This window comes from Zalophus californianus, chromosome 16, assembly GCF_009762305.2.
Source record: "Zalophus californianus isolate mZalCal1 chromosome 16, mZalCal1.pri.v2, whole genome shotgun sequence".
Taxonomy (NCBI): Eukaryota; Metazoa; Chordata; class Mammalia; order Carnivora; family Otariidae; genus Zalophus; species Zalophus californianus.
This window is the reverse complement of record NC_045610.1, coordinates 48,273,007-48,294,485: the sequence shown is the minus strand read 5'-3', so window position 1 is coordinate 48,294,485 and position 21,479 is coordinate 48,273,007. Positions and strand designations below refer to the sequence as shown.

Here is a 21,479-nt window from a genome sequence, read left to right as displayed (position 1 = left end):
TCCTCTCCTAGAGAAAGGTAGATCTTTTGTTGTTTCTTTCTCTCTCTCTCCCTTTCCCCCCCCCCTCTTTCTCTTTCTTTCTAAGAATAAACTCATTCACTGCTTAGGTCTGAATTCTTGAAACGACTCTGGATATGAGTCCTGAGCTAAGGACCCTCTTCCTCAGATTGATCAGAAATAGCATTCACCAAGGGTGGGGGGTGTGTGTGGATAAGCTCACGGTGGTAAACCCACAGCCTTACCAATGTGTGTTTCATTTCAACAGCTTCAAACCCAAAAGGAAGGGGAAATGCACTGAGGTGAAGGCATTTTATCTGAAGCATATGAGCCAACAAGTGTGATGCAGCTGCTGAAAGAAATAACAAACTTTTGCTGCACCAATATCTTATGTCTCAAAAATAATAATGCTAGTGAACTGACCAGGTTCAGGGGAGATCATGTTTTCAAGAAAGACACTGGAAAGCTTGGAGAACAATAGGGGAGTGAGAGGCTTGGCTCCATCACCAAGTTCCTTCACAGGAACTGAGGCTAAACAGCCTGGTCGCACAAAAACATTTGTGATATTTTGTGAAAGAACCAGGAGGTAGAAGTTATAAGGTGACACGTTTAATTCCAATTTAAGAAAAGGTATTCTAACAACCAAGATCTCTAAGAAAGCAGGTGGTGACAATGGGGCCATAGTGGGTATCCAAAGAGAATGTCATTCACTGTAGAGCAGGGGCTCCCGGCTGGCTCAGTCAGAAGAGCACGCCACTCTTGATCTCCAGGTGTGAGTTCGAGCCCCTTGTGGGGTGAAGAGATTACTAAAAATAGATAAACTTTAAAAAAAAAAAAAGTACTGTGGAACAGTTTCCTGATTTAGGTGTCCTGTGGTCTAAGGGATACAGTGAGGTAAATATGTTCATCGAGAGAGGAGCTGGCTGACTAGTCACAGGCTGTTGATATGTTGGAGGGGATCACTGTCCTCTGTAGTTTGATCCTCAACTTTCTTTAGCTTGAAACTCTTGTCAGTTCATCAGATTTGTGGGAATGACTCATATTAAACAAACTCATAAGAAGATGTATAAACCAGACCATCATTCATTAATTTGCAATGGAGAGGATATGGTAAAGATGATTCAGCAATCTCATTATTAACCAGAAATTTGTTGAGCACTAAATTGAATTGCAGCTCATGGTGGGCTAATCTTCCTCATTCGGGTTTTTTTTTTCTTCAGATTTTTATTTTTATTTATTTGACAACAGCGAGAACAGGAACACAAGCAGGGGGAGTGGGAGAGGGAGAAGCAGGCTTCCCGGCCGAGCAGGGAGCCCAATCCCGGCCGAGCAGGGAGCCCAATGCGGGGCTCCATCCCAGGACCCTGGGGTCATGACCTGAGCCGAAGGCAGACGCTTAATGACTGAGCCACCCAGGCGCCCTCATTCGGGTTTTAGAGGAGTGAGTTATTTCTTCCAGAAGAGTAAAATCTCTCCAGTCACTGCAAAGCCTGTGTACACAAGAGTCAGTGTCTCCAGCCTCTGGAGGCTTGTGTTCTTGAGGCCCAGTTTACAGATGTCCTCAGATCCCCTTCTTTCACATGCTCTTTAAGTCAAGTGGAATCAAATTAATTAGGCTTAAGCTTTCTCGTTTACAACCACATCTCAGACATACCTGCTTGCTTGAGATTATATTCAAGTCACCCAGATCCAATTTGGGGTGTTCCTGAAACTCTTCTGTTGCAGGAATGTTGTGAATGCCCCGAAGCCCACACCCTGAAATGTAGAGGCAGAGAGCCGGCTGGATGGCTCCCACAGGCTCTTAGAGGCTTCTGGGGTGGCACCAGCCTGGAAGTACTTGCCAGAGTCCAGGGTTGGGTCTTGGGCAGCATCTGGCTCAGAAACTACACTGATGGTGGAAGGCACAAAGAACTCAAAGAGACTGATCCACGTAAGCCAGAATGCCACTTTATTAATTTATAACGAGAAATCGACTCAGGCAGAAATGCATACTCATGTCAGCTTGGCTAGTGTTGTCTTAATATAAACAAGCCACATGGGAAGTCAAATTATCATCAGGGTGCTTGGTAATATAAACCAGAGCATGGGGAGTTGGTCAGAGGATTGGAATGTTTAACGGTATGGCTTTTTTGTAGCCTAATGTATCTGTCTTCATAATAGGTATATACACTTGTCAGGTGGAAGAATCTAGGAGCCTAACTGCCTTTCTCTCCCCTGCCAATTTCTGGTATTTTTAGTGTATCTTTCCGCTTAGCAAATATTTATGGAGTGTCTACTATGTGTTGTATAATAAAGAATTTGTGCCAGGTTCCTGGCATGGAGCTTCTAAAACCCTTGGAATTTCCCAGGTGATAGAAGTATCATAGTGACTCGTGAGCTTCCTGGATCACACCTGAGTTTTTGCTAGTGCGGTGACTCTTGGAGGGCTCCTTGATGGCTCCAGGATGGGAGCTGGTCACCAGAGAGACCAACCATGCGATTAGAGGGGCAGAACTTTGAGCCTGCCTGACCTCCAGGGAGGGGAGAGAGGCTGTAGATTGAGTTCAGTTGGATGGTCAATGATTTAACCCATCCAGCCTATGTAATGAAACCCCAATGAGGGGCACCTGGGTGGCTCAGATGGTTAAGTGTCTGCCTTCGGCTCAGGTCATGGTCCCCAGGGTCCTGGGATCAAGCCCATCATTGAGCTCCCTGCTTGGTGGGGAGCCTGCTTCTCCCTCTCCTTCTGCTGCTCCCCCTGCTTCTGCTCTCTCTCTCTCTCTCTCTCTCTCTCTCTCTGTGTGTGTGTGTGTGTGTGTGTGTGAAATAAATAAATAAAATCTTAAAAAAAAAAAAAAGAAACCCCAGTGAAAACTCTGTGGAGCTTCCTGGTTGGTGATGTGCTAGGAGGGCGATACTCCCTAACCATGGAAAGAGAACACTGAAGCTATGCATTTGGGACCCTCCCAGATCTCATCCTATGTGTCTCTCCGTGTAGCTGGTCCTGATTTGACTCCTGTATGATGAAATTGCGATCCTAAGTATAGTGCTTTCCTGAGTTCTGTGCGTTGTTACAGAAAATGATCGCACCTGAGGGGGATCGTGAGAACCCCCAGGTCTGCAGCCAGGTGGTCCAAAATAGGAGTGGTACTGCTGTGGAGCATGCCCTTTAAATAGTGGGGTCTGCACTAACTCTGGGTGGTTAGTGCCAGAACTGAACTCTAGTCCACCAGTCGGTATCAAAATACTATGTTCCAGACACTGTTTTAGAAGCCAGAAATCTCAGTCATAATCATTCTTTAATAAGAGTACAATAGTTGCTTTGGTTTCCATTAGGTAAATCACGGTCACGTTCCAGTTTTTCGATTTCAGGACCATCTCAATGGCGACCAGGGTCTCCCCAAATTCTTCAGACTTTCAAAGACAACCCCTAGGGTGCCTGGGTGGCTCAGTCATTAAGCTTCTGCCTTCGACTCAGGTCATGGGATCCCAGGGTCCGGGATCGAGTCCCACATCGGGCTCCCTGCTCGGTGGGAAGCCTGCTTCTCCCTCTCCCACTCCCCCTGCTTGTGTTCCTGCTCTCACTGTCTCTCTCTGTCAAATAAATAAATAAAATCTTAAAAAAAAAAAAAGACAACCTCTAGGCTTACTCCCACAGGGATTGGGCTCGATCCTGGGATGTAAGGACATAAATCCTCCCCTCATGTGGCTCACTGTGGAAAACAACATTCAATGGGAGAAGATGCTGGAGAGCCTCCACGCCCTATGGACAAACTCTCCCACAAACAACGGTGAGTCCAGGAGAGGTTGTGAGTAGCTTGTTTTTGTTTTAGCTCTTTGTTGTATTTTCCTATCACTCTACATTATTGTAACAGAACATTTGGAAAATAAAAGAGTGGACATGGGAACTACCGAATGTAGGCCTCGCTTCTCTACCCCTGCACCCCACCATCCTTACAACATCTCCATGTATTTCTTCCCAGGCTCCTTCTTGGTTATCATTCTTCCACGGGTGTGGGCAGAGTGTCCACACTATTTTGGATCCTGTGTTGTTCACATGACACCATGACAGAAAGGCTTCCCCATTTTATGTTTTGTGCATACAATTTTTGTATCCAGCTCTTATTCAATTAAAACTGTTCAGGGCACCTGGGTGGTTCAGTTGGTTAAGCGACTGCCTTCAGCTCAGGTCATGATCCTGGAGTCCCGGGATCAAGTCCCGCATCAGGCTCCCTGCTCAGCGGGGAGTCTGCTTCTCCTTCTCCCGCTCCCCCCTCTTGTGCTCTCTCTCTCTCTCATTCTCTCTCTCAAATAAATTTTAAAAAACTGTTCAAAATACTATTAAGAACTCTTTGCGAATGTGAAATCTCATAACTGCATAATACATTGTCATTTGGACAAACCATAATGTGTGAACATTTCAGGCTGTTTACAATTGTAAACCTTTCTGTGTCCCCATCATTAAAGGAATGGATATATCGTGACATACTGGAACAAAATAGAGCAGGGGTTTGGATTTTTTCGTTTTTAAAGATTTTAGTTTTACATAATCTCTACACCCACCAAGGGGCTTGAACTTACAACCCGAAGATCAAGAGTTGCATCCTTTACCAACTGAGCCAGCCAGACACCCCTAGAGCAGGGTTTCTTCACCTCAGCACTATTAACATGGAGGCCAAGATAATTCTTTGCTGTGCTCCGCAGGTCGTTGACCAGTTTCCCTGGTCTTACCCACTGGGTACCAGTGCCCTCCACCTCTAGTTATGACAATCTAAGCTGTCTCCCAACAATGCCGAATGTCTCCTGGAGACAAAATTGTGAACCACATTTGTTGCCATAAACCAATGAAAATAAATGAGCTGCAATTACAAAAGCAAAATATGGATCAATCTCATAAACATGATCTCAAGTAAAAAAAGTCCGACACAAAACACTATATACTATGTAATTTCATTTCTATAGGTTCATAAACAGACAAAACTAATTCAAGGTGCAAAAAGTCAGGGTGGTCTTGGGAGTAGGTACTGGAAAGGGTACGGGAGGGGTGGGGTGGTTGTTTCTGAGGTGCTGAAGTGTTCTAATGATTGATTGATGAATAATTTTTGATATCTTACATAAGAAATGTTATTAGTTTATATAGTCAAATCTGTTGGCTATTTTTTTCTGATATCTTCCATCCCTTTATAAAATCCTTTAAAATGTGTATAAGTAATACATATTCTTTGCAGAATAGATAATACAAAAGAAAAAAGAAAAAATCAACAGTCCTATTATCTAGAAATAACTACTATGGATATTTCGGTATATCAATTTCCAGACTTTTTTCTACACATACATGTGCATGTAAATATGTTATATAGTTTCTTTATATAAAAGTGGGATCATGGTATATAGATACTTTTAAAATGGTTTTTATTAAAATATTAATGAGGGGCACCTGGGTGCTTCAGTCAGTTAAGCTGGCTCAGGTCTTGATTCCAGATTCCTGTGGCCAGCTCCGTGCTCAGCGGCGGGCCTCCTCCTTCCCCCCTGCTTGTGCGCTTTCGCTTTCTCTCTCAAATAAATAAATAAAATCTTTTAAAAAATGTTAATGACATGTCAACATCTTTCCATTTCATTAAGTATGGGATTCCATCATATGGCATATTTTTTTTAAGATTTTTTATTTTTAAGTAACCTCTACACCCAATCTGAGGTTTGAACTCACGATCCCAAGATCAAGAGTCCCATGCTCTTCTGACTGAGCCGGCCTGGTTCCCCATGGTCATTTTTAATGACTGAATTCCTAGGCATTGTATTGCTGCATCAAATATATATGATAATTTCAATGTTTTTGCTACATATTGCTGCTTTGTCCCCCAAATATGTTGTACCAGTTCACACTGACCAGCAATCAATGTAGGTATGTAACAATGCCTATTTCTCCACATTGGGATATCAGATCATCATTATTTGATATCCTTGCTGTTCCGAAAAGTTTTTTTTTTTTTTTAAGGGTTTCTGGAATGCCTGGCTGGCTCAGTCAGAGGAGCATGCGACTCAATCTCTGGGGTTGTGAATTTGAGCCCCACACTGGGTGTAGAGATTACTTAAAAATAAAATATTTTAAAAAATAAAGAAAGTTTCTCTTTGTTTTAATTTGCATGTCTTTAATTGCTGGTGATATTGTAGATTTTCTCATGGATTTATTTGCCATTGGATTTCTTCTTTGGCCAAATGCCTGTTCTTCGTCTTTGTCTATTTATTAGGATGTTCATTTTCTTTTATGATTTTGGGAGCTATTTCTAGCCTAAGAATTTTAACTCTTTGTCCATTATATATATTGCAGATATTTCCTCACAAAATTGTGTTGATTTTTAACCTGTTAGTGATTTATTGGTCATCAAATTTTTAAATTTTGTACAGTAAAATCCATCAGTCTTTTGTTTAACAATGTCCCCAGTGTCTTTGTCTCATGCTTAGACGTTCTCCAACTCAAAATTATATATATATATCAGCCTCTGTTTTTCTAGTGCTTGTCGTTAAATCTTGGTTCCATCTGGAATTTATTTGGATATGTAGTATGAGGTAAGAATCTAATTTATTTTTTTCTAAAATAACTAGAAAGTTGTCTAACCCAATTGACAAATAAATCCATCCTTTCTAAATTTGAGATGTCACCTTTAACAGAGTATTAACTTCTAATAAATTTAGGTCTATTTCTAGATTTTCTCTTACTCCCTCTGTCTACTCCCATGCTTATATGCTCATATTCGGACATTGTTATAATTATAGTGATATTATAACACATTTTTCTTTTCAAAAATTGTCTATCACAGTGTTTTGTTTTCCCAAGTATACTCTGCTAAATTTTAAAAATTCTGTTGGGTTTTTTGAATTTGTATTAAATGAATAGATTCATTTGTAAAGGAATTGACAGCTGTCCAATATTGTGTTTCTGTCCATGAAAATAGCGTATCTCTATATTTCTTTGAGTCTTCTTTCCCCCACTAGGATATTATTATTTTCTTCATCTAAGCTCTAAATACATCTTTATGTTAAATTCATTTCCTGGATATTTTATATTTTTGATGTAATGTAGAAAAGTTCTTTTTGCCTTTTATATTTTCTAACTGCTTTTGGTAGATGTATAGAAAAGCTACTAATTTGTATATCATACATTTTGTATAACCCAATTTGTGTATACCCAAAAATATTCCAAACTATTTTTTTAAGTTTTTATTTATTCATTTATTTTAAGTAATCTCTACATCCAGCATGGGGCTTGAACTCATGACCCTGAGAACAAGAACCACGTGCTCTTCCAACTGAGCCAGCCAAGCACCCCCCAAACCATTTTCAATTGATTCCTTTGGGTTTTCCCAAAGGAAACCATGTAATCTAAAAAGTATTTTGTCTCCTCTTCTCAAACCTTTAACTTTTTTATTGCATTGATGAGAACTTTCCAAACCTTGTTGAATAATATCAATCATAGTCATCATCTTTGTTTTACTGATATTTCCTCGTGTATAGGGACTACCTCAAGTGTTTCACTTAAAAAAAATGATTTTATTTATTTATTTGAGAGAGAGAGAGAGCATGCACAAAAGAGCAGGGGGAGGGAGAAACTGACTCCCTGCTGAGCAGGGAGCCCTATGAGGGGCTGGACCCTAGAACGCTGGGCTCATGACCTGAGCCAAAGGCAGATGCTTAACCGACGGAGCCACCCAGGCACCCGACAATTTATTTTTTTAATACAATTTTTTTAAGTAAGCTCTACGCCTGATGTGGGGCCTGAACTCGTGACCTCGAGATCAAGAGTTGCATGCTGTACCAACTGAGCCATCCGGGCACCCCAAGAAGCTGAGAGATTTGCTCAAGATTGCTTGTTACTCAGTGGCAGTGTTTGGGATCAAATTCAAGTTCTCTTTAAAAATAAGTATTGGGGCATGAGTTCAAGCCCATATTGGGCAGAGAGCTGGATGCAGGGCCCGATCCCAGGACCCTGGGATCAGGACCTGAGCTCAAGGCGGACACTTAACCAACTGAGTCACCCAGGCACCCAAAATGTTTCACTTTCAAGTGGCTAAACACTTGATTTTGCTTCAAGTGCATTAAGCACTGGCACTTCCTTATATATTGATCTTCTTTGTAAGCTCTACGCCCAATGTGGGGCTGGAACTCACAACTCCAAGATCAATAGTCACATGCTCTACCCACTGAGCCAGCCAGGTGCCTCTAAATAGTGATCTTCTGATAATGTCTTCTATATATTTTATCTTCTCCATCATCATTTTAATCTCTTTATCTTTTTCCTTTTCTTTAAAAAAATTTTTTTTTTAGTTTTATAGTTTTACTTATTTTTCTAAAGTAATCTCTATACCCAACGTGGTGCTCAAACCCGTAACTCTGCGAATCAAAAGTTGGCACACTCCTCTGACTGAGCCAGCCAAGTGCCCCTTTTTCCTTTTCATTCTAGGAGATTTTCTTGACTCAGTACATCATGTCACCGATTTTCATGTTCAGTACTATCTACTCTGCCTTTGGCTCCTTCCAAGAGGATTTTATTTTATTTTTTTTAAGATTTTATTTATTTATTTGAGAGAGAGAGAATGAGGGATAGAGAGCAGGAGGGGGAAGAGGGTCAGAGGGAGAAGCAGACTCCCTGCTGAGCAGGGATCCCGATGTGGGACTCGATCCCAGGACTCCAGGATCATGACCTGAGCCGAAGGCAGTCGCTTAACCAACTGATCCACCCAGGCACCCCTTCCAAGAGGATTTTAAAGCTAAGGAATTCTTATTAGTTGGCTTCTTTTTGGGTTCATCCTTTTGTTCTTTCATCTCAGTCTACTCCCTTATTATAATTTCCTAATTACAAGGACCATGTCTTCTTGTATTTATCTGAGAATGCCTAACTGTGTCTTGAAATTCTCTTCAGGATTCTTTGTCATCATTATTTGAGGTGTGCTCTTCCTCTGAACATTTTTAAGGGAAGATATTTTTATTATGAAATATTACAAGCATTTAGAAAGTTATTGAGAATGATATAGTGAATACTTACATAAGCATGACCCAGTTTTGTCAAATCTTAATATTTTTTCTATATTTGCATCATATTTTCTTAGTATTAAAAAATTACTCTCATGCGGTGCCTGGGTGGCTCAGTAGGTTAAGCGTCTGCCTTGGGCTCAGATCATGATCCCAGGGTCCTGGAATCGAGCCCTGCATCGGGCTCCCTGCTCGGCGGGAGACTTGCTTCTCCCTCTCCCACTCCCCCTGCTTGTGTTCCCTCTGCCACCGTGTCTCTCTCTCTCTCTGTCTGCTTCAAAAAATAAGTAAAATCTTGAAAAAAAATTACTCTCCTTTTCCATTATTCCAAAAATTGTATTGTGTAAAACAGGGTCTAATTAAAAAGAAACTACTGGGGGCGCCTGGGTGGCTCAGTCAGCTAAGCATCTGCCTTTGGCTCAGGTCATGATCCCAGGGTTCTGGGATCGAGCCCCACATCGGGCTCCCTGCTCAGGGGGACTTCTGCTTCTCCCTCTCCCTCTGCCTGCCACTCCCGCTGCTTGTGCTCTCTCTCTGTGTCAAATAAATAAATAAATCTTAAAAAAAAACTACTGGTTAGTCAATATAATTGAGGTATCATAATTTCAGAGTAAACATTTAATTTTTTAAAATTACACATATAGTTGGTAGTAATCAGTCTCCAAGATGGCTGGCCCCCAATGACCCCCCACTTCCTGGTATTCACACCCTATGGCCCCCTCTCACATTATAGCAGGACTGGTCTGAGTCACCAATAGCATATGGAAGAAATGATAATATACACTTCCAAGATTAGGTTACAAAGAGCCTGAACTCTTATCTTGGGTATGCATTCTCTCTTTCTTTTAGATCATTTACTCTGAGGCAAGCCAGCTGCTAAGTTGGGAGGACAGTCAGGCAGTCTATGAGAGGCTCATGTGAAGGAACTGACAGCTTCAGCCAACAGCCAAGAAGTGGGCTTGAAAGCAGACCCTTCCCACTTGAGTCTTCAGATGAGACTGCAGCCCCAACCCACAGCTTGACTGAAACCTTGGAGAGACCTGAGTGGAATCACCCCGCTAAAGCACTCTCAGGTTCCTGGGTCACAGAAAGTGTGATTAATAATGTTCACTATTTTAAGATGCCAAATTTGGGGGTAATTTGCCTTGCAAAAATAGACAACTACTACACAGCCAAAGCCCCTTATGTCCTCCCTAATCCAATTTTCTTTCCTTCCTAGAGGTAATCATTATGCCGAACTTGGGGTTTCTACCGTTCTCTTGGATGTTTTCTCCTATTATGACTATAGCAACTATTGTTTAAAAAAAAAAAGTCTTATGAATTAATTTTGAAGGTTTTAAAAAAAATTCTAGTTCCAAATTTTACGACATCCAATATAAACAGGTACTTGTAGTTCAATAAATAGCCTTTTAAATTAAAGATAATAAAATTAGAGAAAATTTCCTTTCTTAATTTGGGGACTTCCTTGTCTAATGTTACAATGAAATAAAAAAAGAACATCTATTGTTAATATTAACGATGATTATAATAATAGCTGGCACTTACTGAGCACTGTTCCAAGTATTACGTCTTTACATCAACCTAGGAGCTGATGCTTTTATTATCTTAGTTTTATAGATGAATAACTAAGGCACATAAAGGCTAACAGCTTGCCCAAGTTATACAGCTAGTAATCAAGTGATACCCAAATCATTAGCCACTCCTAGTGCTCTTTATATAAGGTAGAAAGAAAAAAGAACAAAGAACAAATTAGCATAAAACATAGCACTAGAGGCCTCCTCTACAAATGGCCATAATAGCTGCCTTCTCCTATTACTTATTCCATGTTCCCCTTACCCACAGTTGGGCAGAGCCCTATGCCTGGTACGGAGACCCAAAACTTCATTCCTGTAGGACCTGAGTTCTTGGCAGTTGCTTTATCTGGTTGCTGTACTTTCCCATTAACCAGGTTTTTGGGACAAGGGCACACTAAGATGTGCCCCTGGTAAATCCTTGGGCTCCAGACGTTGTCTCGCAGGGCCATTTTCCACTTGGTAATTGTACCAATCACACAGGCTAATTCAGTGACAGTCCTAGCTGGGGCTGCTCCAACAAAGTACCATAGACAGGGTGGCTTAAACAACAGACATTTATGTCTCATAGTTCTGCAGTTCTGGGGCAGAAAGTCTGAGATCAGGGTGCCAGCATGGTTTTTGGTTCTGATGAGAGCTCTCTTCCTGGCTTGCAGGAACGTCCTGCTGTAACTGAGAGAGAGAAGTGAGAGAGAGAGAGAAGTGAGAGAGAGAGAGAAGTGAGAGAGAGAGACTCCATCCTTATGACCTCATCTAAATCTAATTACTTCCCAAAGGCCCCTCCTCCTAATATCATAACATTGTGTGTTACGGCTTCAATATATAGATTTTGGGGTGACATAAACATTCAGCCCATAACAGTGACTCCTTTGTCTTCAGCAGCATGAGGAATCCCAAATGCCCAATGGGCAGTCTCAGCTTCCAAATGAATGGACCCATGATGGTGTTTCCCGGTCTTAACATTTCTCCCTTGGGCACTAGGACCTCTGGACCCACTGAGTCCCAGACCACTGGCAAGGAAAGCAAAAAGTTCTTCCAGTGAGTTTTTAGGGGTCATAGTGGGAGGGACCACTCCCATCTCTCCTTGGTTCCTGGACTGGTAAATCCTGGCAATGTCTAAATCTGGAAACGGTGGTGCTGGTAGAAGTCCTGAAGGCGAGGAAGGCAAATCCATACCCAGAACACGAATCTGTTCCTGTGAGGACAAGGCGCTGTCCACACACCCCAGTCTTGTCTTTGCAAACAAGGGATTATTGTTTTGCCTCTTGAGTTGCGACCCTCCCCTTGGAGAAGCGCCCTCTGCTGGCCTTTCCTAGCATCTGCGGCCAGGAGCATCTAATGGGCCTGTCAGCTCCTCCCTGCTTTCGGTAGACCTTGTAGCCCTTTCCGCTTTTATGTGAAGAGTTGCAGATGTCTCCTCCTAGTGTCATTGATGATGATGTTTGTGGTTCTGCTTCTCATTCCTCTTGTTGCTTTTGTGGGACTTCCAAGAGGAGTAGAGAAAAAATGTCAACTTTATTGTAGTTTTAACACTGGAATCTGGTAAGTTTCAAAGTATGATAATTCTGAATGTTAATCTTATTGGATTGCATTTTAATATTAATTCTGGCACTTATTGTGACATTTTAAAATGAATTTTGAAAATTTGGACTGATAGAATACTAATAAGTGTCTGTATTTAGTCAAACCTTTAAAAATTAAAATTCCAAAGTAATCCAGTATAAAAAGAGGCACAACTAACCAACGGTGTTAGAAAAAGGGTACTGGTAGCCCTGGAGGAGATAGTGATTGGAAGGGGTCAAGGGTCAAGGGGGGCTTCTGCAGTGAGTAAGATCCCCTTTCTTGATCTGGGTGCTGGTTATACAAGTGTGTTCAGTTTGTGAACATAACCGAACTGCATGCTTATGATACCTGACTTTCTTGCATGTATGTTACATGTTGATAATAATTACTTTTTAACCCCAAAGTAGAACAGCCTACAATTAAAAATAAATCGGGGTGCCTGGCTGCCTCAGTTGGTGGAGCATATGACCCCTGATCTTGAACCCATGATCTCGGGGTCATGGGTTCAAGCCCCACATTGGGTGTAGAAATTACTTTTAAATTTTTTATTTTTTTAAAAGATTTTGTTTATTTGACAGAGAGACACAGAGAGAGAGGGAACACAACCAGGGGGAGTGGGAGAGGGAGAAGCAGGCTTCCCGCGGAGCACGGAGCCCGATGTGGGGCTCGATCCCAGGACCCTGAGATCATGACCTGAGCCGAAGGCAGATGCTTAACGATTGAGCCACTCAGGTGCCCCTAGAAATTACTTTCAAAAAAATCCATGATCCCAGTAAACGCCTGATATTATCTAGCTCAATTAAAAGGAAAGGGAGAATTTTATGCAAAAATGTCAAATATCTGAATTTTGCCATATTCTTCTATTTATTGAGGATGCTATGTTTGATCATAGGTATAACGTATCTTTCCTGTGGGGAAAATGGTTTTCTCCAAATAACCAGGTCTACAGTGATACAATTCTAATGGGGACAAACACCCCAGCTTATACACTATACAATGAATTCCAGCATTTGGAGGTTCTGTCATTGTCTCCTCATATGCTGGCCTGTCTCCCACGGTGGGGCTAGGACTTCAGAGTCATGCACTCAGCAAGGACCTCAGCAAGGACAGCTGACATCCAACTTACCTCAAGCATCCCTAGATGTCTATTTAGAGTTTTTTTGTTGTTGTCGATCTTCTTGGTTTTGTTTTTGTCTTTGTTTTAAGTAGGCTCCACACCCAGTGTGGAATATGCGGCTTGAACTCAGGACCATGAGATCAAGACCTGAGCTGAGATCAAGAGTCAGACACCTAACCGACTGAGCCTCCCGGGAACCACCCCCACCCCAAAGAGAAATGAGGAAGACGTTAATGAAATCTGCACCTACATTAAGAAACTTTGTTACAACCTCAACACAGGGGCATTTGTGCCAATTTTGGCACAAATGCCAATTGGTTACAAATGCCAATTTCTGGTTGGAATGGTGAGAGCACGTTGGAGCCAAGTGCTAACATGCTTTGGTTCAAGGGATGGAAAGTCACCTGTAAAAAGGCAATGGCCAGTGGAACCATTGCTGCTTGAAGCTCCGGACTGCATCCTCTTACCAGCTTGTCCAACTGACAAGCCCTTGCATCTGCCCCCTCAGGACATCCACAAAACTGGTGGTATTGGTACTGTCCCTGCGGGCCACATGGACATTGGTGTTTTCAAACCTGGCATGGTGGTCCCCTTTGCTCCAGTCAAGGCTACAATGGAAGTAAGTATAACTGGCGCAAAACAATAAACTGTTGAAATGCACCATGGAGTTCTGGGTGGAGCTCTTCTTGGGGACAACGTGGGCTTCAATGTCAAGAAGGTGTCTGTCAGCGGTGCCTGGGTGGCTTAGTCAGTTAAGCGTCCGACTCTTGATTTCAGTTCAGGTCATGATCTCAGGGTCATGAGATCGAGACCTGTGTTAGGCTCTGCGCTGCGCATGGAGCCCGCCTAAGATTCTCTCTCTCTCTCAAAAAAAAAAAAAAAAAAAGGTGTCCGCCAAAGATGTTCATCGTGGCGATGTGGCTGGTGACAGCAAAAATGACCCACCAATGGAAGCCACTGACTTCATGGCTCAGGTGATTATCCTGAACCATCCAGGCCAAATCAGTGCTGGATAGTCACACGGCTCGCACAGCTCACATGCTCGCAGAGCTGAAGGAGATGGATGGTCTTTCTTGGGAAAACTGGAAGGTGGCCCCCAAATCTTGAAATCTAGTGATGTTGCCATCCCTGATATGGTTCCTCGCAAGGCCGTGTGTACTGAGAACTTCTCTGACTATTCTTGTCCAGGCTGTTTTGCTGTTCATGACATGAGACAGGTGGTTGTTGTGAGTGTCATCAAAGCAATGGATGGGAAGGCTGGACCTGGCAAGGTCACAAGTCTGCCCAAAGGGCCCAGAAGGTTAAATGGATCTTATCCCCCAATACCTGCCACTCCAGTCTTAATCGGTGGTAGAAGAATGGTCTCAGAACTCTTGTCTCAATTGTCCACTTCAGTTTAATAGTAAAAGACTAGTTAATGATATGATGCATCATAAAACCTTCAGAAGGAAATGAGAATGCTTGTGGACCATTTGTTTTGTGTGTGTGTGTGTGTGGCAGTTTTAAGTTACTAGTCTTTATAATCAGTAATTTTGGGGGGGTGCCTGGGTGGCTCAGTTGGTTAAGCATCTGCCTTCAGCTGAGGTCATGATCCCGGGGTCCTGGGATCAAGCCCCAGTTGGGCTCCCCGCTCAGCAGGGAGTTTGCTTCTCCCTCTCCCTCTGACCTGCTCCCTGCCTGTGCTCTCTCTCTCTCTAATAAATAAATTAATAAAATCTTTCAAAAAATAAAATAAAATCAGCAAATTTTTTTACTGAGGCAGGGGACTCGATCTCACAACCCTGAGATATGACCTGAGCTGAAATCAAGAGCCAGCCCCTTAACCCACTGAGCCACCCAGGTGCCGTGAAAATCAGTAATTTTTAATGGAAACGACCAAAAATCTGTCATAGAATTTTGAGACCATTTTAAACAAAGTTCAATGAGGAAAAAAAAAACAATCCTGGTCTATATCACCTAAAATCAACAGTAGTGGTAGACCAATTAATATGGATCACTAAGAACAAAATGTACCAAATTCATGGTGAGGAGAGGTGCTGGTGTTTCAATGTCTAGCTAGCACCCATGCCTCTTTTTTTCCTTTTAAGGAATTACCTCATCGCCTTAAGGGAAGAATTGGTGGGAAGGTAATTTCTATGTGGCCCCATAGATCAACAGGAGAAAGGTCCTTGATCCAAACTGGGAAATTGTAAACATTTCGCCAGAACCTTGATTCTGGAGCAAGTGGACGAAGAGAACTGTCAGAGGTACTTGTCACAGCTCCAGCTGTGTGACAAGTGCCAATGATGACAGTGGTGGTAGCCTCCTGACCAGGCGTTTCTGGTTCTCAGAGTCGCTGTGCTTTCAGCTCCTCGCTTTTGGGGGGCCATTGGTGTGTCCTTGATGCTTGCCGGTCCCCGAGCCTGGTTGTCCCGCTTTGCCCTGCTATTTAGTGAGCGCCTCCCTTCCCCAGTGTCTTTCCAATGAATTATCATTCGCTTTGCTTGGGTTGAGCTGGTTTGTTTCCATTGTGTTCCATTGTGGGCACCTAGAGGGAACTAGCAAAGGAGATTGAAAAGAAGTTGTCTGGAGAACTGAGGAAATGGGATTTTCTGGAAGTGTGGGCAAAGAGCTTGTTTCAAGAAGGAAGGACTGATCGGATCAGGGCACCTGGCTGGCTCGGTCGGTAGAGCATGCCAAGGTCGTGAGTTCAAGCCCCATGTTGGGCAAATAGCTTACGTAAAAAGAAAAAAAAAATACTCATATTAAAAAAAAAAAAGAAAAAAAAAGGAAGGACTGGTCAGGAACTTCAATCTTTGGGGTGAAGTTAAGCAAGATAAGAACTGGAAAGGTGTTTCTTAAATTTGCCAGTTAAGGGGCGCCTGGGTAGTTCAGTTGAGCATCCAACTCTTGATTTCAGCTCAGGTCATGATCTTGGGGTTGTGAGACAGAGCCCCGTGTGAGGGTCAGTGCTCAGCGGGGAGTCTGCTTGAGATTCTCTCTCTCACTCTTCCCCGCCCCCGCATGCACATGTGCTCTCTCTCAAATAAATAAATAAAAATAAATCTTAAAAAGAAGTGCCAATTAAGAGGTCACCTTCAAGAAGGAGTTTGCCCATCAGCAGGAAAGTGAAGAGAGGATGGCATGTGGGGTAAACGGAGACTCTGGGCACGTGGAGACTGCCCTTGAAGCCCCCTGGCTGCAGGGAGGAAGGGTACCCAGGACTCAGGTGAGATGCCCAGGGCCAAGGGTGAGCTTTTAAGGAATAGAGAACCTGTAGAGTATTTCTGGGCTCGATGGAAAGAGCCAGTAATGCGGAAAGCTAAAGGCACAGGCGAGAGGGAAATTAATGGGCTTATACCTTCTGAGTGCCTCCTAAGAGCCAGACAAGTTTCCTGAGGGGAGAGGGGATGGGTTCAGAGCCAAGTCGGAGAGAGGGATTGGGCTGTGACTGGAGGAGGGACAACTCTGCATCTGACACAGGAAAGGGGAGAAATGGGGAAGATGACGGTGGTGAGAGAAGAGGAAAATGTGGAATTTGCATTAAGTGACCTGAATCTGGGGGTTTCAGTAGGCACTCAATAAATGTGTGCTGATTTTAGCTGAGTGAACCACGGTGAGTGAGCCACAAAACACCTACCTTAGAGAAGGAATGAGGCTGAGAAGGAGGTTGGAGAAGAGGAATGGGGTGGGAGAGTCAGGGGAACACACTGGAGGCCTAAGCAGGCTGGCCGGAAGTCCAAAGGGCAGAGAACCAGTGAGGGGTTTGTCCTGCCCTATCCTCAGGGACAGGTATTCTGTTAGGAGAGCGATCTTGCCTTTGGGAGCCAGGGGGGCATTGTCACTGTTCAGTGTCCCCAGATGCTGAATTATCCCCTGATCTTCATTTATCCATGTGTTCTGGTTTAAGAATTCAGCTCTACAGGGGCTCTTGGGTGGCTCAGTCGGTTAGGCATCTGACTTCGGCTCAGGTCATGATCTTGGGGTCTTGGGATTGCGCCCTGTGGGGGAGTCTTCTTTCCCTCCCCCTCTCCTTCTGTCCCTCCTGTGGTTCATCCTCTCTCTGTGTGGGTCTTTCTCTCAAATGAATAAATCAAATCTTAAAAAAAATAAAAAATTAAAATTCACTACATTCCTAATCTTTAAAAGGGGGAGTAAGTATATCAGTTACCTTTCTCCATTGGTTGTTTAGTTTTTAATAAAATTTTAATTTGGGGGGCATCTGGGTGGCACAGTGGGTTAAGCACCCAACTCTTGGTTTCAGCTCAGGTCCTGATCTCAGGGTCATGAAATCGAGCCCCCCGAATCGGGATCCGTGCTCAGCGTGGAGTCTGCTTGAGATTCTCTCTCCCTCTCCCTCTGCCCCTCCTGCTTGTGCTTGCACGTGCTCTCTCTCTCTCTCAAATAAACACTTTTTTTAAATTAAAAAATAAAATAAAATTTTAATTTTAGAATAATGTCAGATTTACAGAGAAGTTGCAAAAATGAACAGAAGGCTCCCATCTACCCTTCAGCCAGTTTCCTCTACTGTTAACTTCTTAGATCGCCATGTACATTTGACATAAGGAGGAGGAAATCAACGTGGGCATATTACTGGTAATTAAGCTCCAGACCCAGACTGTTTTTCCCACCAACGTCCTTTTTCTGTTTCAGGTTCAAATCCAGGATAGCATATTGCATTTTGTATTTAGTTGTTTTTAAAGAGTAGGAATTAACTCAGTGATATTCCTCTTGCACAACTTTTGCAAGAAGAGTTTAAACTTTTCAAGATGGTCTACTGAACTGGTCTGAAAAGCTTAATGTCTGTATTTCTTTTATTACATTAATTTGCAAATCAAACACACACACACACACACACACACACACACACACACCCCTACACATACCCCAAAACCATACATTCTAACTACAGTTTTTTGTTCACAATGCCTTAGGATAGAAACTATAAAATATGTTTATTATATATGCCCGTTGCAACAGCATGGTTCTTCCCTATAGACTCCCCTTAGTACTGAAAATAAATCTGTTTGGAGCCAGCCCCGAGCATAAGCATGGGGAGAAAGTTTTGCAGGTGTGGCTGCCCACCGGGAAGCTAAGCTTGAAAAGGTAGACAACAAGAGGGGATGCCATCTGTCTGTCTAGTCGGCAGTTCGTGCTTCCTAAGGATTTTTTACTTAAAAAAAAAGTCAGCATAAATTTAGCAAGAGTTAAGTGCTCCTGTTCTGTGCCAAATATCCGCCTTCACTTGCAGGGTCTTAATCGCAGTATTTTAAAAACGCGGACATGCATTTCCTAATTTCTAAATACAGCTGTTCTTGAGATCGCTGTTAGAGACGCCAAATGACCACAATTCAAAATCTACTTCACTGCCGTCAGTGCCCATTACCACCTTTCTCTCCACCAAAACTAATCTCCGTGCGACCCAGATGGGACTCGAACCCACAATCCCCAGCTCCGGAGGCTGATGCCTTATCCATTAGGCCACTGGGTCACCACAGGATCCGGGCTCTCACACCGTCTCCTTACGCGATGCCATCATCGCGCCCCGCCCCGCGCTCCGCGCTCTGCGGTCTCGCGTCGGGCGCCGAGTGATTTGGAAGCCGCCCAGCGGCGGCAGCGCGCGCCTGCGCCTCTCTGCGCCCTCCGCCCGGCCCGGCACCCGCGGCCTCGTGCGCCTGCGCGTGGCCCTCCCCGCCCCAGTGCTCCGCCACTGCGTGGCCGGCACGCGGGAGGTTCCGGGCTGCTCTCGGCCTGTGGGCTTGGAAGGTTCACTGTCCTCGCTGCGCGATATGCGTGCTTGGGGAACTCAGACGAAATTCCAGTGCCTGTCCTCCCTCCGTTCTAATTCTGTTTACCGGAGCCCGGGCGTCTGCATTTTACAAAGTTCCCTGGGATCGCCTAGTGCCGCCTCCCGCAGAGCCTGAGCCCCTTCTGCTACCTACACACCCTACAACCTTCCCGTCCCTTACTGCCCCTCCGTCCCTTGCTTTCCCGCAGTTACTCAGCGTGCAGCGTTGTTATAAACTATCATGTGCTGGGGATTGTTGGGGGACTCCAGGGGAAACAGGCCTTTTTTTTTTTTTCTTCCAAATCTGCCCTTCTCCCTCACTCATTTAACGTCCATTTTTCTCCCCTGTCTCTTCTTTACCTCCGGATTAAAGGGGAAATAGATATAACAAGGTCCGTCAATACAAAACAATAGGGATTTTGTTTTTATCCTGTCCTGGGTCTTGGATAAAGATTCAGAGACTTTTTGGTTCATGCACAATACGTCCATGCTTGTTGCCTGTGAAGATGCTCCATTCGTGGTTTTTAAAAATGCACAATTTCGTTTTCTCCTTAGACACCGAACACCTGTTCATTGTAGAATTGTATAAAGTATGGATAAGCCAAACGATGGAAATTGAAATTGAAAATTCTACCACGTGGAGCTTACCACTGTTAACATTTTGGTGTGTATCTTTCAAATCTTAGGTGTCTGTGTGTCCCATGTCACTGTTTTAGTACCTGTAAAGCCTGAGTAATTAAGGAAATGCTTTTAATGAAGATTAGGACATTATTAGTAAATAACAATTCATTAATCATTTAGCATTGGTGGTACAGAAATGACAGTGGGTAAAACTGACACCTCAGTGAATCAAGGCAGTGGAACCAAACTAGTAATGGTCATCCTTCATGTTCATACACTGGCGAAGGGGGTGGAGGTAGCTGGCTTTGCTTAAAAAAAAAAAAAAAAAGTCCTTGATGACACTGTAGGAATTGTCAATTGTATTAAATCTCCACACCTGAGGACACGTCTTTTTAATATTTTGTGTGACAAAATGGGAAGTATACATAAATCACTTCTTTCACATACAAATACAATAATTGTCTTTTTTTTTCTTCCACTTTTTAAAAAAACACTTCATTTTCAGGTAATCTCTATCCCCATGGTGAGACTGGAACTCAGGACCCTGAGATCAAGAGTTGCAAGCTCCAGAGACTGAGCCAGCCAGGTGCCCCACAATGTCTTTTGAGGGAAAGAAATTGTGTGATGTTTGAGTTGCAAGCTAAACTAACTGCTTTTTCAGTGGAAAATGGTTTTTACTTGAAAGAACAACTAACAGACAAATTATGATTATTTAGCCTTAGATGCACTTGGATTTGCTTCTCTGAAAGCAGGAGAGTTTCAAGCTCATGCCACCAGCACACGCAGTCCTATGGAAGAGAGAGGATATCTCACACCCAAAGGCCTCAGTAAATATTTATTGCATTGTGTTACATCTTCACCAAACCAGTCCCCGGGGCCTGGGGATGGAATGTACTGATTGGCCTAGGCCATACAAGGTCCTCTCCTGAATCTCCATCCAAACTATAATAGTTAAGAGTAGAGGATGTATGGTACCCCCAGGATGACATTGTATCTTTCAAAGGCAACTTTCACTTTGGACATCATATTTCTGTTTCAGGTTGTTTTCAGGTGAGAGTACAGAAGAGCATGGCAGCCTGGGTCTGAATCCTGTCTGCCATTTACTGGCTGTGTGAACCTGGACAAGCTCCTTTAACCACTCCTAATTCAGTCTTCTCTTCTGTGAAATGGTGCAGGTAGATTAATAATACTACAACACAGAGTTGTGAAGATTAGATGTATTAATATATGTAAAACACTTAGAACACTTCTGGGGCACATGGTACTCCATATTTTCAAGCAGAAGAAAACCCAATATAACTAGCTTAAGCAACAAAGGAAGTGTATTGGGTGACATAATTGCAAAGTTATGTAATTGCAACTTTCAGAGGTAGGGCAGGCTTTTGATCAGAGCTTTCATCGTTTCTCTACAATTGTCCTATTCAAATTTCTAGGACTCACATCCCCCAGTCCAGAAGAACACAGCCTGCTTTCCTATCTCCAGTCATTAAACAAAAGGCATAGGCTTCCCAGCTGAATGAATTTAGGTCATATGCCTCCCTGAACCATTCACAGTAGCCAAGAGAATCCCTTGCAATGACTGGTTTAGGGGTGAATTCTTTCCACATTTTTGCACTTAGGGGGATTGGATTATACTGACTGAGGAGGTGGGAGTAGAATCAGCTGCCAATGAACCCCTTTGCTGCTACACAGTGAGTGGGGCTGACAAAAATGTCTACAATAATGAACAAAGTTCAATGTTTGAATTTATTTATAGTAATAAACTAATACAATGTTTCTAAAAATACCCTTTTTAGAATACAGAAAAATTGCAGAGAGAAAACAAACATCTTTAAAT

General features: G+C 43.1%; 1 non-coding gene and 1 pseudogene across 1 annotated transcript; one reads left to right on the top strand and one right to left on the bottom strand.

Annotated features, from left to right (window-relative positions):
* Window positions 1-13,578: 13,578 nt before the first annotated feature.
* LOC113939881 lies at window positions 13,579-19,157 on the top strand (annotated as a pseudogene).
* TRNAR-CCG lies at window positions 18,652-18,724 on the bottom strand. The gene has a single exon. It is a non-coding gene; the product is annotated as a tRNA-Arg (tRNA).
* Window positions 19,158-21,479: the final 2,322 nt, after the last annotated feature.